General features: G+C 38.0%; 1 protein-coding gene across 1 annotated transcript in view; it reads right to left on the reverse strand.

Annotated features, from left to right (window-relative positions):
• chrnb2 (cholinergic receptor, nicotinic, beta 2) overlaps window positions 1-6,326 on the reverse strand; it is a 97,301-nt gene that overhangs the window by 23,288 nt on the left and 67,687 nt on the right. The gene's annotated exons all lie outside the window — the stretch shown is intronic.

Raw genomic sequence — 6,326 nt, forward strand, 5'->3', positions numbered from 1 at the left:
GAACATTATCACCAGACCCATGTAAGCGTCAATATATACCTTGATGTTGCAGAAAAAAGACCACATGTTTTTTTAACCGATTTCCGAACTCTAAATGGGTGAATTTTGGCGAATTAAACGCCATTGTGTTTATCGCTCTCGGAACGTGACGTCACCTAGGTAATAAAGCCACCATTTTCTCAAAAACATTACAGACGCCGCGTCAAAGCTCTGTTATTTTCCGTTTTTTCGACTATTTTCTGGAACCTTGGAGACATCATGCCTCGTCGGTGTGTTGTTGGAGGGTGTAACAACACTAACAGGGAGGGATTCAAGTTGCACCACTGGCCCAAAGATGCGAAAGTGGCAAGAAATTGGACGAAATTTGTTCAAAATACGAGGGAGTGGGGAAAGCCGACGAAATGGTCAGTCGTTTGTTCCGCACACTTTACCGTCGAAAGCTATGTTACTACAGAGATGGCAAGATTGTGTGGATATCCTGCGACACTCAAAGCAGATGCATTTCCAACGATAAAGTCAAAGAAATCTGCCGCCAGACCCCCATTGAATGTGCCGGAGTGTCTGCACATTTTACCGGCGGTGCTAAAGCAGAGATGGCACAGAAATGTATGGATAACCTGCAGATGCATTTCCAACGATAAAGTCAACTAAATCACAAAGGTGAGTTTTGTTGATGTTGTTGACTTATGTGCTAATCAGACATATTTGGTCGCGGCATGACAGCCAGCTAATCGATGCTAACATGTTATTTATGCTAGCTGAATGTACATTTGAAACTATATTTACATCCAGCATTTCCCTCCACCCACATTTAATGCCAAACAAACACTTACCAATCGATGGATTTAAGTTGACCCAGTGTCACAAGATGCGAAACTTCCGATCGTTGGTCTTCACATTTTACCGGCGATGTTAAGGCAAACATGGCCGAATAGCATCCATAGCTACTCGCTCAATAGCTTCAGTTTCTTCTTCAATTTTGTTTTCGCTATCTGCCTCTATACTCCAACCATCCGTTTCAATACGTGCGTAATCTGTTGAATCGCTTAAGCCGCTGAAATCCAAGTCTGAATCCGAGTTTATGTCGCCATATCTTGCTGTGCTATCCGTGTTGGCATCACTGGATGATGTCACAGGAAAATGGACGATGGCTTCACAGATAGCGAAAATCAGGCATTTTAAAGCTTTTTTTAGGGATATTCCAGGATGAGTAACATTTTGAAAAAAACTTCACAAAATATAATAAGCTACTGGGAACTGATTTTTATTGGTTTTAACCTTTCTGAAATTGTGATAATGTTCCCCTTTAAGGAAAATCAGAAGTGTGAGCACTAGAACTGGATGTAGTATGGACAAATGGGGCCAATTATTTTCAATGTGATTTTATTTGTGTACCTGTCTCAATCCTTTTGTATGTGTTTTACACTTCTCTCATCTTTTTTTAAAAGCCTAACCTGGGAGAAGAGTTCCACATTGGCCTGTGGCTGTAAGTATTATGTACTTTGACATAGGTTACCTTATGGGTGGCAATGTTTCATTGTACTGTCCCTGTCAAATAAATACATGAAAGAACAATAGGAATGAGTTACCGTAGCACTAACTAAAGTAGCCAAAATCAAACCCAAAAAATTGTCGCAAACAATAAACCTGCGAGTGACCGACGAGAGGATATAAATTGTAGCGTGATTAGTGGTGGAGACACTAATCAGTAAAACGAATGGTGTGTGTGTGATAAGCTCACATAGCAACCAGAATGTAATGAAAGGCAGAAGCACTGAAACAGAAATAGACTCAAAACCATGGAGAATAACATCAAAAAACATGACAAGGCATGACCTATGCCAGTGGTTCTCAAATGGGGGTCCGTGTACCCCTGGGGGTACGTGAAGGTATGTAAAGGGGTACGTGAGATTTTTTTTAATTATTCTAAAAATAGCAACAATTCAAAAATCCTTTATAAATATATTTATTGAATAATACTTCAACAAAATATGAATGTAAGTTCATAAACTGTGAAAAAAAAAATACAACAATGCAATATTCTGTGTTGACAGCTAGATTTTTTTGTGGACATTTTCCATAAATATTGATATTAAACTTTTTTTTTTTGTGAAGAAATGTTTGGAATTAAGTTCATCAATCCAGATGGATCTCTATTACAATCCCGAAATAGGGCACTTTAAGTTGATGATTACGTCTATGTGTAGAAATTAGAGCTGCGAATCTTTGGGTGTCCCACGATTCGATTCAATAGCAATTGTTGGGGTCGCGATTCGATAAAATATTGATTTTTTTCGATTCAACGCGATTCTTGATTCAAAAACGATATTTTTCCGATTCAAAACGATTCTGTATTCATTCAATAGATAGGATTTCAGCAGGAACTACCCCAGTCTGCTGACATGCTAGCATAGTAGTAGATTTAAAAAAAAAAGGTTTTATAATTGTAAAGGACAATGTTTAATCAACTGATTGCAATAATGTAAATTTGTTTGAACTATTAAACAAACCAAAAAAATGACTTATTTTATCTTTGTGAAAACATTGGACACAGTGAGTTGTCAAGCTTATGAGATGCGATGCAAGTCTAAGCCACTGTGACATTATTGTTCTTTTTTATTATTTTTATAAATGTCTAATGATAATGTCAGTGAAGGATTTTTAATCACTGCTATGCTGAAATTATAACTAATATTGATACTGTTGTTAATATTAATTTTTGTTTCACTACTTTTAGTTTGTTCTGTGTCGTGTTTGTGGCTCCTCTCAATAGCTGTTTATTGCAGTTCTGAGTGTTGCTGAGTCAGGTTTGGTTTTGGAATTGGATTGCAGTGTTATGGTATTGCTGTGTAGTGGTTTGTTGGATTGATTAAAAAAATAAAAAATAAAATAAAAAATTCCATCCATTTTCTACCGCTTATTCCCTTTGGGGTCGCGGGGGGCGCTGGTGCCCATCTCAGCTACAATCGGACGGAAGGCGGTGTACACCCTGGACAAGTCGCCCCCTCATATAGATATCGATTTAAAAAAAAAAAGAGAATCGATTCTGAATCGCACAACGTATTCGAATCGATTTTTTCCCACACCCTTAGTAGAAATCTTTATTTATAATTTAATCACTCGTTTATTTTTCAACAAGTTTTTAGTTATTTTTAGATCTTTTTTTTCAAATAGTTCAAGAAAGACCGCTACAAATGAGCAATATTTTGCACTGTTATACAAAAGGGACGGCGTGGCGCAGTGGCCGTGCGCAACCCGAGGGTCACTGGTTCAAATCCCACCTAGAACCAACCTCGTCACGTCCGTTGTGTCCTGAGCAAGACATTTCACCCTTGCTCCTGATGGGTGCTGGTTGGCGCCTTGCATGGCAGCTCCCTCCATCAGTGTGTGAATGTGTGTGTGTGAATGGGTAAATGTGGAAGTAGTGTCAAAGCGCTTTGAGTACCTTGAAGGTAGAAAAGCGCTATACAAGTACAACCCATTTATCATTTAATTTAATAAATCAGAAACTGATGACATAGTGCTGTATTTTACTTCTTTATCTTTTTTTTCCAACCAAAATGCTTTGCTCTGATTAGGGGGTACTTGAATTGAAAAAAATTTCACAGGGGGTACATCACTGAAAAAAGGTTGAGAACCACTGACCTATGCCGCAGATAATTGAGAACCACTGTCTCAAAGTAAAAATTAGCGCATACAGGGATGCATCAGCTTGCCAGGATTATTTGGTGACGAACCCCAAGATGCAGAGAAGGAGGGAGGCATTTTGCAGGAAAACATAGTTTAATTTAAAATACTACAACTAAACAGACAAAGGGTACAAACAAAAAGCACGCACGTGGGCGGATATAACAAACAAATCGGAAGCAGGGAACAAAAAACAGTAAGCTACAAAACATCCACCAAATATAGTTTACCGCTACGCTGCATTCACACGACCAGTAGGAATGACAAGTAGAAAATGACATTGACACAATAATAATCCAGCCCTGACTGGAGGAGAAAACAGGTATTAAATAGTGGCTGGCTGATTGATCCCAGGTGTGGCCAGGTGCCCATCAGCCACAGCTGAAGGTTACACAGCACTCAGGTAGACAAACAGGAAACAGAACCAAAATAAGAGTGCTGACAGGAACTAAACACAAACTCAGAGGAAAAACTAAGACATAGACCAAAACTGTCAGGGACAAGCCTGACACAGCTATTATTTTAACACTGGTGGCCAAACTATAGTATTATTGTATAGTATGAGATGAGTTTCATAGTTATTTCACACACTTGTGTTTGCAGTGGCCACTTTGAAGTCTGACTGACGGGCAGGGAGCTCGCCCAACGATATGGGTTCCCAACTCACTGAAAAAAAAAAATAATAAGGGACACCTTGTGGGTCTTGTCGACCTGTTTTTTTTTTTTTAAATACCTTTTTTATTCGTGTAAAAGAGTTTTATAGTATCTGCAAATTCTGAATGGAGGCCACTAGACTCTTATTCAGAAAAGTCCAATTGCAGCGATTAAACCTTTTTGGGTTATATGACCTAATGATCGACGATATATTAGGAGTGGAACGATTAATTGGATACATAAAGTGTGTTTTATCCAATTACTCGATTAAGCAAACTTTTACTGAAAAAAACCCAACATGTTTCCTAAACAGATATCTGTCCTGCTTAACAGTATACATTTAGTGTGCAGCTTTTTGATAGAGAAGGGGGTCTCCAACTTGCATCAGTTTGAGAACTACATGGACAAAAAGAAACACAGGGTGAGATATTTGAATTTTATTGAATTTAAATCACAGGAGGGATACTTTGAATTGAGCCTTACTGTATCGCCAGCAAACTGTTGGAGACCACTTTAGTGTCACTATCATAAAGTGTGGTGGCACTATCATAAAGTGTAGTGTCACTATCATTAAGTGTGGTGGCACTATCCTAAAATATAGTGTCACTATCATAAAGTGGTGACGCTATCATAAAGTGTGGTGCCCCATTGTAAAGTGTAGTGTCACTATCATAAAGTGCAGTGGCACAATCATAGAGGGTAGTGTCACTATCATAAAGTGTAGTGTCGCTATCATAAAGCTGGACACACTGTTTATGTTTAACAACTTAGATGCAAAACTAGTTTTCTGAGGACAAGACATCATTATTATGACAAGAAAGCAGAGTTACTAAATGACACTTCTAAAAACGTGAGCTAGCAATACTAATAAATTAGGCCGTACCTCGTAGATGTAATGGCCACAGAGTTTGCTCATTTATTTTAAATAGAAAAATGTAATTTTGGTAAAAAGTCACATTTGTAGTCGGATTGCCAGAAGCTGGACTGAGGCAGAGAGACAGCAGCCAAGGCAAAACAAACAGATGCCAGGAAAGTTGACCTGCAATGGGTTTGATAGATGAATGATTAGACACACTGGCATCGATTGATTTAGCCTTAGCCTGTGGCAAACTGTACTTTTGTCTCTAAATATAGGACGATTCCCGTTTTCACGGGACGGTTGGCAACTCGACCCGAGAAAAGTGCGCGGCGACCCAGCTAACGTGTTGACACGGCTCCAGGAAGTGAAAAGATTAGTTTTGTTTGGAGCAATTGAGCGGCTGTGAGGAGGTGCATGTATCTTAGTTAACACCATTTACCCAGATAAACGTTTTTCAAGATAACAGCATTTCAGTCACATTACGTGAATTTCTGCGTTTAAAAAGTAGATTCTGTATTTATTGACCTTTCTGTAACACAGATATCATAGGGCCTTATGCTCCTAACTGATTAGTTTTTCGAAAAAACATGATCCAAACAGCACAAACGTTCAGAACCGTGTCAGGTCAACCGTTCATAAACCATTCTGTCGTCAATATGCAGAGGCGTCGGACTGCATTGCATCATAAAGAGGGTGTTTCGTCTGTAAACCAAATATTATCAAAAAGTGCCATTAGAAAATAATGCACTTCTCTAGCCCTGATACCAATCATAATAATCAACTAATGATGATTAAAATGTATTACATGGTTTATTTTTACCGAACTCAACAACATGTAATCGTTTGGCAACACAATTCAAACATTTATGCTTTCTATTGGACTTAGCCAATAAAAATGGTGTGTATAATACATATACATTTAATATATATATATATATATATATATATATATATATATATATATATATACAGAGGTGGGTAGTAACGCGCTACATTTACTCCGTTACATCTACTTGAATAACTTTTGGGATAAATTGTACTTCTAAGAGTAGTTTTTATGCAACATACTTTTACTTTTACTTGAGTATATTTATAGAGAAGAAACGCTACTTTTACTCCGCTCCAT

This window comes from Nerophis ophidion, linkage group LG21, assembly GCF_033978795.1.
Source record: "Nerophis ophidion isolate RoL-2023_Sa linkage group LG21, RoL_Noph_v1.0, whole genome shotgun sequence".
NCBI lineage: Eukaryota > Metazoa > Chordata > Actinopteri > Syngnathiformes > Syngnathidae > Nerophis > Nerophis ophidion.